General features: G+C 38.5%; 1 long non-coding RNA gene across 4 annotated transcripts in view; it reads right to left on the bottom strand.

The window, feature by feature from the left end:
• Positions 1 to 3547: 3547 nt before the first annotated feature.
• LOC103106337 (uncharacterized) overlaps positions 3548 to 12747 on the bottom strand; it is a 610021-nt gene continuing 600821 nt past the window's right edge. For 3 of the 4 annotated variants that reach the window (XR_008914168.1, XR_008914169.1, XR_008914170.1), the window contains one exon: positions 3548 to 12162. This is a non-coding gene — a long non-coding RNA (uncharacterized LOC103106337). The remainder of the gene's footprint in view (positions 12163 to 12747) is intronic. The other variant, XR_008914167.1, reaches the window with a different exon arrangement.

The following is a 12747-nucleotide window of genomic DNA, read 5'->3' as shown; positions in this document are numbered from 1 at the left end:
GAAGAAAGAAAGAAAGAAAGAAAGAAAGAAAGAAAGAAAGAAAGAAAGAAAGAAAGAAAGAAAGAAAGAGAGAAAGAAAGAGAGAGAGAAAGAAAGAGAGAGAGAAAGAGAGAGAGAGAAAGAGAGAAAGAGAGAGAGAGAGAAAGAGAGAGAGAGAGAGAGAGAAGAAAGAAAGAAAAGAAAGAAAGAAAGAAAGAAAGAAAGAAAGAAAGAAAGAAAGAAAGAAAGAAAGAAAGAAAGAAAGAAAGAAAGAAAGAAAGAAAGAAAGAAAGAAAGAAAGAAAGAAAGAAAGAAAGAAAGAAAGAAAGAAAGAAAGAAAGAAAGAAAGAAAGAAAGAAAGAAAGAAAGAAAGAAAGAAAGAAAGAAAGAAAGAAAGACAGGGAAGAGAGAAAGACAGGGAAGAAAGACAGGGAAGAGAGAGAAGAGAGAACACTGAGACAGAGACAGAAAGAGACAGGCCAGGCTGGGCTTCTTTATACCAGCTTCAAAATGAAAAAGAGAGTTTATTGGAGAACTTACGGCTTTTTTAAAAGTCACATTAAGTGGTCTTAAGCAAATGGAAAATTGCCATTTTTGTAATACTTTAAATTTTACAAAGTCCTTTGAATAATTATCGGATTTGGACCTCACAATACCCCCTCTGAGGAAGATGTTACAAATGTTATCAATATTTTTCAGATTGGGAAACTCAGTTTTCAGAAGAAAAAGTGACTTCCTTGTGGCAGAGAAGCCAGCAAATTTCAGAGACTGGATTTGAGATGAAGTTTTCCTCCTTCCCACTCCAGTACTAAGTCTAAGGGCCAGTCTTCTATGTTTCATAACTGTCACTATTCTCTCCTGCTGCCTCCCACCGGCAAACTCTATCCTATCCCTTCTTAGTCTTTACTCCTCCATCTCTCTCATGAGCAGTACAAATAGAACTTTAGCTCACCCTGCATTAGAATTGAAATGGTTTCTCCTAACACTATGCTTCAGGGATCTTGTATCAAGGAAACTGATACGGTGCTGTTTTTGTATTCTCAGTACCCAGCTCAGAGCCTGGCACATAAGGCAGGGAGTTAAATTCTAGTTAAATTAATAAATCTATGTACATGTTGTCTTCTCCTAAGTAAACTATAAACTCCTGGAGGGCAAGGGATTCTCCAATTTTGTGTCTCTGTTGCCCTGATGCCTAAGCAGTTTGGGGCACAAGGAAGTACCCCATTTTTTCTTTTCTTTTTCATTTTTTCCCCAAGCCAAATTGTTGAACTGAAACTCCCCCCATGAAATGAATGTCTAACTTGCTCTCCTGGAGTTGTTCAATAAAGTTGAGATTTTATTTTTTCTTGTGGCATCAGAGAAAACAAGATTTCCTTCCTTAAATTACAAAAGCAGTGACTTTTAGCTTCTGAAGCAAGAATCTTATTTCCTTGAAGCACCCCTCCCCCCAATTCCCTTTCCTACTCATTTGAACCTGTTGTTGCCTGAAAAAAAAAAAAAGACATTAGCAAGCAGATTAAATTCATGATCACAGGAAAACAGCCCCACAGGGCACCTACCAGGACTTAGGGGAAGTGCTACCATCTTTACTGAATCAGACCTAGAAAACAGTATTCAACACAGACTCAGATCTATGTTTTTAAAAGTGAATCAGTAGGAATAATAGTCCTAACCCAGCATCTTCCAGTGCCAAGGGCTGCCAGAGTTGCCCCCTTCTCTTGTTGGATCCCTCAGTGTATGTCTTTGGGAGATGGGGAAGTGGGCTACTTTTCTTTGGAGGATGGGGATGTGGGCAGGGAAGAAGAGGGGTTCAAGCTAGCAGGGTCTTGGGCCTCAGAGCCCCCCAAGAAATCTATGGAGGGCAAGGGGGGGGGGAAGAGAAGGAAAGATGGCACAGAGCAGGACTGCCCAGCAGCAAATTAGAAAGTTTTGGCTCCTAAGAATGGCTTGTGTTGTTTGTGCCTGGATTCTGCAGCTGCCTCTGACTGCCGCCCCCACCCCCCTCTCTTTTTGGTGGTTTATTACACACAAACTCCTAATGAATGGGAGCTGCTGTCTTACAGTACACCACACTTACAGGACTTATCTCTAGGCCTACCACAGATTTGACTGATCAACAGCAGGGCACCACCATCATAATTCTTCCTAGAAACAGGAGGATAAAAAGGGGTTTGTTGGAGGTTGGCTGGGTCTGCCCAGAATCCTGCCTGCGGGGCTTGCCGATGTCATCACTAGCCGCTCCGCTCTCTGGCCTAATAAGGTACAGAAACAATGATTGTTCACTTGTTGGAGGAGCCTCAAGGACCAGAGTGGTGGAAAGTGCAGGCAGCAGGGCACCCATCCAAGTGGGATTAAGGCCACAAATGCAACTTTATAAGGCTGTCTGGGTGGCAGGAGGAGTATCTGCAGTGGAAAATCCAGTTTAAACATAATTTATGACTTGTCATTCATAATTAGGGGCGCTTGTCATTGTGAGGGAAAGTGTTGCATTGTGTCCGGCTGATTTCGATAAGTATTTCTATAAGCTCCTTACATGTTATCGTAGCTCATGGGGAACCACCAAAAGATAGATAGGAGAGCACGAGAAAGCAGCAGGGCAATCCAGAGGGACTTGGGACTGGCCAAGAAACATGGCGGTGCAGGGATCGTGAAAGAACGGTGGTGGGACTCTTTACGCGCTCCCGGAGGGGAGGTCGAAGCCCCTCCTCCCTTTGAATAGTTCGGTCCTTCTTCCAACTCCTTCCATCGAAGGGTCTTCAGATGGGCAGGAGTTCATCGTCCTTACCTCTTTCATCCAAAGCAGAAGCCAGTGAGACCCAGATGACAAAAGAACTTAACAGAAGATATCCTCAGGTGGCTCGAATTCTACGCCAGAAGCATGGCATCCTGTTTAGACTCCCAGATGACAAATTCCCATACTATAAATATGAACCCAAACTAGCCTTGACAATTCAGCTAATCAACTAGGCTGGAACCAGACCATTATCCTAGACAGATGTTGCTCTCAATGGCTTGGACAGATCCTCAATTAAAAAAAAAAAAGGATGAAGTTGGGTTTTTAAAATGGTTTTAAGTGTTCAAAATTGATTTAAAGCATCAAGAATGTGGTTTTTGATTAGGATAAAAATGAAGGATGAATTTTAAAATATTAAAAATGGATGAAAAACAAGAAAGATTTTATTTTAAAAAGTGATGATTTTTTAAATTAAGGAAGTTTTAAATTTTACTTTATTTTGAAGTTTTTATTTTAAAATGATAAAGATTTGATAAAATCAAGAGATTTTTATTCAAAATTGATTAAAATTGATTAAAAAAACAAGGATGAGGTTTTTAAATTTAAAAGTGGGTAAAAAGAAAAATTAATTTTAAAAAATTAATGAGTTTTTTTAGTGAATGTCACTAGATTGTATTCTCATAATTTCAAAACTACACAGAATGAAGTTTTCACAAAATAGAGCAGAAAAAAATGAAAATAATGGGGGATGAAGGTGAGGTACATGCCTTTAATCCTTGCTGCTTTACTACTGGTAGTGTCCTAAAGATGTTTTCACAGAGACTAGAGATGAGCTTACGATCTCAATACTTTTATTCAATAACAACAAGCAGTCATTTGATATGCCCTCATATTGTAATAGTCTGTACAGCATTAACTATCAAATAATAGCAGGACAGTGATTTATTCTCAGACCATTTCTACATAAATTACATCTAAAATAAAGAGAAAAATAAGCTAGCAATAATTGTCATTTTAAAAATTTTATTTAAAATGAAGGACAAAGTGGATCAGTAGATTATTACCCTTTGATTCTGGGAGACTTGTGTTCAAGGGTCCTACCTCTGATGTCTATTGATGATGTCATTATGGGTTAGTCACTTAGGTCAATCAACAAACAGAATAACAAATATAGCATCAAGAACTCTGTTAGTTCAGCATCACAGATATTATTTCACATTTTATCAATAAAGAAGCTAATGATGAGGGAACTTAAGGGACTTGCCCAGGGGGCACATAGTTATTAAGTGCCTGAAGTCAAATTTGAATCCAGATCTTCTTGGCAAAGATTAGCAATTAAAAAAAATAATAAAGTCAACAGAAAATGGTCTCCACTAGAATTGAATTCTGTTTATCTCTGGAATTGGGGGGGGGGGAGAGTTATTAAAAGGGTATTAGCACAATACACTTAAGCTTTTTGGAGTCTGCTACAGTAGTCCTATGTCCAAGAGAGGGAGGAGTGTGCTTGGCTGAGGCTTCACAACATTCTAAATGGAGGTTTTGTTCCAAGATCACAATGACCTAAATTCATCATGGCCGACTTTTATGAGGATCCATAGTTAAATAGTGTCTAATTATCTTAATATTATTTAACAGAGTTTGATCAGTCTGTTAACCAATGCCATTCCATGTGTAAAGGCTCCAAAAAAATGGTTTTTTTCTTCAAAATTTGGGTTTCCTTCAGTTTTTGCACAGCTGACTTATTTTTTGTACTCTTCTATTGAGTTGCATGTATAACTTTATACAAAAAATTCACTACTGAAAATTATGTATGCATTTTTAATCTCTTCCCCAATAAGAAAAAAAGCAAATTACAGAGTTTTTGCTCTTGTATCCAGAACATTTAAGATCTAACCTAGGCTATGTTTCTGATATGTTGAAATTATTGCTGGCATTTCAAGTGTTAACTAAATAAACTGATCTTTGTATACATCCGCCATTCCAATCTTTTCTCCCTTTCCTTTCTACCCAGTAAAACTTTAAGCAGTCTAAACCCTGCTCTTGCCCTCTATTTGCTGAGAGGAATGAAGGACCTTTTTGCCTATCATTTTTTCTCATCTGTAAAATGCTGATAACTCTCTCTGGTCAGAATCTCTGAGGGCTGCTGATTAGATCAGATGAATGAGGGATATGAAAATACTTTAAGCAACACACTATATTGAAGTCTCAGGATCAGAGACTTTGGGAGCTGAGAAATATTGCAGAAATGTCATTTTACCCCCACCAATTTGACACTGGAGGGAACTGTGATTTAGAGAGGGAAAGGGGTCCAATAGAAATATTGATGGAGTCAGAGGTTCTGAGTTAGAAACTTGGCTCTGCCTAGCTAAGAACAAGTCACTTTCTGTCACTGGAACTGTTTCCTTCTTGGCAAAACAAGGTTAAAAATAAATTATAACCCTTTCTAACTCTGAACCTATGACCCTGTGGGAAATGTTCAAGGCTACACTGGCAGTAAGTTACAAAGTAGAGACTTGAACACAGATCCAATACTCTTTCCTTTTCTTCATGCACACTATTCTCTCTCTCTCTCTTCTATTTATTCACATCTCTGTTATCTTTCTATTTGTCTATCTAAACTATCATTTATCTTACTATCATCTATTTATCTCTATTCATCAACTATATGTCAACCATCAACCGTCCATCTATCTCTTCATCTTATCTCCATCCAAAGTATCACATCTGTCTGCCTATCTCTATCCATGGACTAGCTACCAGTTCAAACTATTTCTATCCACACAATTCCCTGTCTATCCATCATCCTTTAATCTCTCTATCTCTTTATCTATCTGTCCATTATCTATCATCTCTTTTATCTCTATCCATCTACTATCACCTCTCTCCTCCCCAACCCCTTATCGCCTCTCTCTAATTTCCCATATATTGTCTGCTGCTTAGAAAAGGGGCAAAAAGGTTTCACTTCTGTCCTACTGTCCCGAGTCCCTGGCACAGTGTCCAGCTCTGAGCAGGTTCTCAATAAATGCTTGTCAATGGCTCAACTGTTTTTTGGGGTCACTCTACTGAATCTCTTTAAGGCCCAAACCCATTGAAGATGGGAGGAGAGCTAGCAATTTCTTTCCCACCCATAGGTTTTCAGATACCAGGAAGGCTGTGACTCACCCTAATATATTTTGGCATCTTCTTGGGGTCAGATCTGTACCTTTTTGAACTTTAAGAAAAGCCCAGCTGCAAGAATTATTTAAGGAATCCATTGTACTGTGAATTTAAGCCCCCTACAAGGTTAACACTCACATTCAAGTGGATCTTTGGCTGAAGAGACTCTGAATCTACAAAGGATGGTGACCTAATCACAATAATGACAACTCACACTTATAAAGTACTTTGGATTTACAAACAGCAAAGGAATCATTACCCCCATTTTACAGATGAGGAGACTGAGACTGAGAGGTCAAGTGAGTTGTCTGTTATAACCCATCTAGCAAGGAATAGAGGTCAAAATCTGACCCCTGATCATGTTTCCCTTTCATAAATGGGTTGGTCTAGATGGTCATTGCAGACTTTTTCAACTCTCAGATTCTGTGATTCTAAATTGTGACTGACACCAAACTTCAAAGGTCATGTCACTCCCTTGCTTAAGAAGTTTCAGTGAAGGGCAGCTAGGTGGTGATTGAGATCCAAGTTTAGAGATGGGAGGTCCTGGGTTCAAATATGGTCATAGACACCTGATTGTGTGATCCGAGGCAAGTCATTTAATCCCCATTTACTAGCTTTTAGCACTGTGTATTGATTCTAAAATGAGAGTTTAAAAAGTCCACAGTGGTCATCTAGACCAATCCATTCATGAAAGGAACACATCTGGGGTCCAGAACTTAATATAATAGCTCGTCACGATGAATTGCTTAAAAAAAGGGGGGGTGCACTTTTGGATAATACTATGTGTCTTAAAAAGTAAATTCTGAGGAAACTGATCATTGGATCAGACAGATGCCACATCCAACAAAGCTTCTGAACTACCCCTAAATATTTTTAGTAAGTGACATATAACCAATGAGATGAAGACTCCATTAGGGCTGCTCAAAAGGCCATTCACCTCTTTGTCCATGAAGGGCTAAAATGAAAACCAAACATCAGCTTTAATTAATTCAAGATTTTGTGGGCACATGGGAAAAAATATTGTCCAAATCCATTTTCTGTCATTTTCTTTCTCTATCCCTTAAATATTAGGGAACATGGTGAGCCAAGAAAACTCTGGTTAGGGGGTACATAGGTGGAAGCCAGAAAACATTACCAGCTAGACTATTCTTTTTTATATATACTGATGACAAAACTTTTTTCTACCTTAGCCATAATTTTGAAAATTAATTTTAATGATATCTATCTTGTATCTATATCACAATAACTTTTTTAAAGACCTTTCCCTTCCTTACCACCCAACCTTCAAATTGAACTCCCTCTTCTCCAACAGACACGTTCTTGGGGGCCACCTTTAGTATGTGCTACAATGCGTTTATTTGTTTGCAATTTTTAAAAAGCCCTTACCTTCCATCTTGAAATCAATACTGTATATTGGTTCCAAGGCAAAAGAGTGGTAAGGGCTGGCTGAATGACTTGTCTAGAGTTACACAACTAGGAAGTGTCTGAGGTCAAATTTGAACTGAGGACTTCTCATCTCTAAATCCCCTGAGCTACCCAAGGGCCCCCACTATTTTTCTTTAAAGTAACTGGAGTTCCTTAGCTCATCATATCCAAATAGGAGAATTTGAACATCAATGCAGATATTGGCAAGAGGGAAAGGAAAGCAGAGGTGGGAAAGCTTTCTTCTTTATTGATAGTTTTTCAATTTACACACATCCAAAACAAGTGGGCTGCTTACCTATCCAGGCACTATAAGATTTTCAATCATTGTGCAGCTATATTAAATGAACTAGATACTAGAAGGTAGGATGACTTAAACTTGGGTGACCTTCATACTGAAGGAGACAGCCTGCAGTCCACTTTCTTGTTTCTATTTTCAAGATATTGGCATTCCAGAGAAGAAGGATGTCAAATTGATCATGCCCAATACTAGCTCTTGAATACCTTCTTCCTGTAATAAAGATGATTTCCCCAATCTACAAAGTTTCACTGGAGTCTTGCTCCTAAGAAGCTTTTCAGGGTCCATCTGCTTGCCAGGAAAATTAAGATGGCAAGCTCTTCCACATACATGGGAAAGAGATGAGATGTTCATTTAATTATACTCAAGTAGGGAAATACAAAAATAAAGATTCATAGAAGGATACTGACTTGGCCCGAGTGCTCAAATTCCAGCTTCAAAGCTCTGATCCCAATGATAATTAAAGTCACAAAATCAAGAACCAAAGGAAGATGGCAGAAGGTATACCTGCCCAAGGGAGGTGAATTGCTTATGATAGATGAAGGTTTAAACTTTCTCCCCAAAATATCATTTTTTTCAAGTTTTGGAAAATTTTATTTAATGAATTAATTTAGAATATTTTTCCATGGTTACATAATTCATGTTCTTTCCCACCCCTCTCAAACCCCCCTCCCATAGTTGATAAGCAATTGCACTGGGTTTTACTTGTGTCATTGATCAAGATCTATTTCCATATTCTTGATATTTGCACTAAGATGATTGCTTAGAATCTATATCCCCAACCATATTTAAAGTATCATTTTTTGAAAATGTTGTGCCTTTTGTTTTCATAGCTTAGTTCTGGACATATTTTTACCTGGGTTGTATTCCTATAATGAAGAAAGATTATTGAGCCAAACCAAGTGATACCGGAGCTCATGTGGCACATGTATAAAATATTCCATATCCATAGGGTAAAGCACTCAAAATTTTTACAAAACCCAGTTTCTAAATGCTAAAGTTCACTGTCTTCCTAAAATATAAATGGTAGGATTCTCCTTTATTTTCCTGGGAAACTGGAGAAGTTCTAGAAATCAATTTTTTTTTTTAATTTGAGGGAAACAATTTCAGGACAAGAGTTCTAGACCTCCAGAATTTTCTTCACATACTTTGAAGGTGGAAGGCTGGGGGAAGCAGCTTATCAGAGCAAATGGAAGTCTGATTGCTCCCTACCACTTCCCCACAAAGAAACTCTGAAGCATCGTCATGCAAATGGCAGCCTTGGTCTTGGAAGCCTATGGTTTTCTTTCCAAATACAGTGGCTATTCGTGCATTTCTGAATAGGTTCATTAGCTATAGGATCATCCCATATCTGTTTTGGAAAAGCCAGCTATCTGGAGTTAAGCCTGAGAAAAACTGGCCGGGAAGTATTCTTGAGGCCAAGACTTGGGCATTCCTAAATCATTTGTTGTCACCTTTTTTGCCAAAATGCGGGTCAGCGACTTAGCTCCCAGATACCATTTCTCAGAATGTGCTCTGCAAGAAAAAACATTAATTGATCAAAGAAGGGAAGGAAAATGAATTCTGGAAGTGTCTGAGGCCAAATTTGAACCCAGGACCTCCCATCTCTAGATTTGGTTCTTAATCCACTAAACCAACTAGTTGTCCCAGAGCATTGAAAATTTAAATAACAAATTCAGGGTCACCTAACTGGAGTATGTCAAAGGTGGAAATCCAACCCCAAATTTCCCTATTAATCAGGTTGGTTCTCTATTCACTCTAACAGTCCATCTCTCAAATTCCTTGCTATTGCTGAGAAATAATAAGAGTTAACCATTAAACAGCTTATAATGAGGAGCTTCTGGAAGGAAGATGATGAAAGTGTCCCTGCAGCCCAGTGGTGAGAACTCTGGCCTTAGAGTCAGGAGGACCTTAGTTCAAATCTGGCCTCTGATTCTAAGGCAGAAGGTAAAGATTTTATACATTTATAACTTATTTTATATATTTATATAACATGTAATCTACATTTTATATATTTACATGATATATATTTTATATATTTAAATGACATATTTTCTATTTCTATGATAGGTGATATATATTTTCTATATTTATGTGACATATATTTTCTATATTTATGATATGATATATGTAATATTTATAAAATATATTCTAGATATAAGATATTATATATTTGTATTTTTATATATTTGTGATATATATTTTACAGATTGTTTATACATTTGACATACATTTGACATTACATGTATTTTTAAAATATTTCACATAGATATATAATTTTCCAGTTGAATTTATTTAGACTAACCTAGTCAAAGGAAACAAGACATTTTTCCCTTAGAAAAACGGGGTGAGGCATCGACTATGAGATGTCCCATTCAGAAAAAAACAAGGCGACACAATTTAAGGATTTTTCATCCACCTCTGAACTCATTCCAATGGGAGTGTTGGGTGCCCCCTCCCCTTCTCTCCATAGGGTTAAAATAAAGTCTCTCCCTATTTGTTTGACAAAACAGCAAGGTGTTGGGACCTCACAACTGGTCTAGCTTCATTCCAAAATGCTGGGTTGTTTTTTTTTTAATAAGTTCCTTCTTTTTTCCAGATTGAAACAAAAGCATCCGGTTGGACTCATTGATTTGACCCAAGTAGAAGACTTTTCTATTAGAATAATCAGCTTGGTTTTTTGGAGCCTTTTGGAGGAGGCATGTGGAGCTCCTCAGAATGCAGGGATTCTGTCAGAAGCCAAGCGTTTATTCTCTGTTTGTCCCCAAAAGGCTGCTGGGGAGTGAGGAGGCAGACTTTGATTCCCGCTATAACTTTCCCCAACCTTTCCACGATGGAAGATGATTCTTCCAAGATGGAAGAAGAAAAGGGCCTGGCGCCCAAAATGGGCCTGATTCTTGCTACTCGTAATTTATTTAAACAGAAAAGGGTCTTGAAAATTGCTGTTTAATGTGCTTTTAATGAGCCCCCCAGCCCTCACACCTACCTCCTGGCTCCCCCAAACTGTTTGCGCTGTCCCCAATAACACTCAGCGGAAAGCTGTCATTCCTGGCTAAATCCTTGCTTAGGTTAGATGCTCTGCCTCCGTGAGACAAGGTCAGGGGGTCACCATCGATTTTGGAGGCCACCTGGAGAGCCCAAGCCGTGAACTGACTCAAAAAATTTATATCAGAGCTGGAATGGCCCACCTCCCAGGGTTAGCCCTCGCCTGACACTCCAACCGCAGGCTGGGGCCTGCCAGGCCGAGCGCAGAAAGAGGCCAGAGTTGTTGACCCTGCTAGCTGACCTCTTCAAACTTCAGGAGGATTTTTCTGGCAGTTACCACGGCGACTGGATACTCCAAGCTTATCCTTCTTACTGAAAAGGAAAATTAAAAAAAAAATCCAGGAAAAAAAAAAGTCAAAACCCACCTTGCAGAGATACAAGATAAAGAATGAAAGTATTTGAGTCCTCAGCCCTGCACTGGCCACTGCTTTGGTGGGAGCTGATAGACGGGGGCTCTGGGCTCACAAAAGCTCCCTTAAGGGACCCCCCTGCCCCCCAAGGTTTGCACATGCATAGTCTTCCAACATACAAAAGTTAGAATGGGGAGGAGGGGGGAGTGGGCTGTGCTTTCTGAGTTAGCATTTGACAGGGATGATAAACAACACCCCCAATGGGCGCTTCAACTACGCAGCATTTCCTCTGATTTCCTGAATCTATTCGAATGCTGTTATTAGAGTTGATTTCTCCCTTATTTTTTTTTCTTTTTAAAAGAAAAGCAAAAAATAAAAATAAGAGAAACCAGTTCATCCATGTGGCACGCTCACATTTAAAAAGAAAAATGAGCGAAATGGTTATTTGGCATCAGAAAAATGCCCCGGGTTGATTGGTCGGTTTTTCCTCCTGTGAGAGGATTTGGTTTAGTTTGTCTAACTTCTTGTTAAAGAGGGGAATCAAGAGGAAAAGGAAATGGGGCTACATCAGTCTAAGGCAAGGCATGGAGATGGACGTGGCCAGTTCGGTCTCCCTATAGAGGTGTTGGTGAAAAACTCGACAGGATACAGGATGCTACTCGAGAGACAAAAATACAAAATATTTCTCTTTCCTCCCTCCTATTTTCTATCTGTACATCTTCTCAAATTAAACTAAGTGCTTTAACAAACCGCTCTCCTCGCTTTTGTCAACCTCCTACCCAGTTAACCCTTTCAAAGGAGAGGCTCCTTCTCTTCCCCATGGAATCTTGTACAAAAGTTCCCCCAAACGATGCTCAGCCCTAAATAGCAAACCATTTCATATGTTCTACTGAATCCCACTGAGAGGTGTTTGGGGTGCCAGCCTGGAACTGGAATATTCTAAAAGCTGCCCATCTGAGGGTACCAGGAAATCAGCTTTCTAATTGTTTGGAAGTCTGGGCACCTTGAAATTCAAGTTCCTTTGAATGTTGCTGTTAATATTAAAGAGGAAAAAAATGGTTACTTTCCTGTGATTCTTCCTGGACATGTTTTTTTTTTTCTTTTACTTCTCAGATCTCTGATTTCTGGAAGGCTGCAAAGGTTTCTCCATTATCCTGATTTCTTGTGAATCTTGGAATCTGGATGTAAGGGGAGGGAGAAGGGAGTGGAGAGACAGACATTTGCATTATAAAAGGCATTGGTTATAAGACAAACTAGAGTGTCTTTAGTATAAACATACTTTTTTTGAACTCCTTAGAAAGTCAAGAAAAAAATGACAGATGACAGAGAAAGAGACAAGAACAATTGATATATATATATATATATATTTTTAATTTCTAATGCTTTTTGATAGGACCAATATCATTGCTCTCTACATTTATGTATAAGCATGCAATAATGATTATTAAAAATGTGTGTATACATGGGCAGAGTATACAGTAAGTAACCCATTCCCACAACAGAGGAGATAAAAGTAAATTTGGTTAGTAATTTAAATATAATTTAAACAATAATTCAAAAATTTATGTATAATGAATAACAATTTAAAATAATGATAAAATATAATTTCTTCCCCGGACTTGTGCTTAATTTAGGACAGTCTTATAACTGCAGAGAGAGTCAAAACAAAATCAGACAGAATCAGGAGAATACTCTACACCACAATAATCGCATATAATGGAGAAAACGATTTTTTTAAAGTTGTAAAATGAAGAAGGGCCAGA

Source organism: Monodelphis domestica, chromosome 8, assembly GCF_027887165.1.
Source record: "Monodelphis domestica isolate mMonDom1 chromosome 8, mMonDom1.pri, whole genome shotgun sequence".
Taxonomy (NCBI): Eukaryota; Metazoa; Chordata; class Mammalia; order Didelphimorphia; family Didelphidae; genus Monodelphis; species Monodelphis domestica.
The sequence above is the reverse complement of the archived record's forward strand: the minus strand, read 5'-3'. Positions and strand labels throughout refer to the sequence as shown.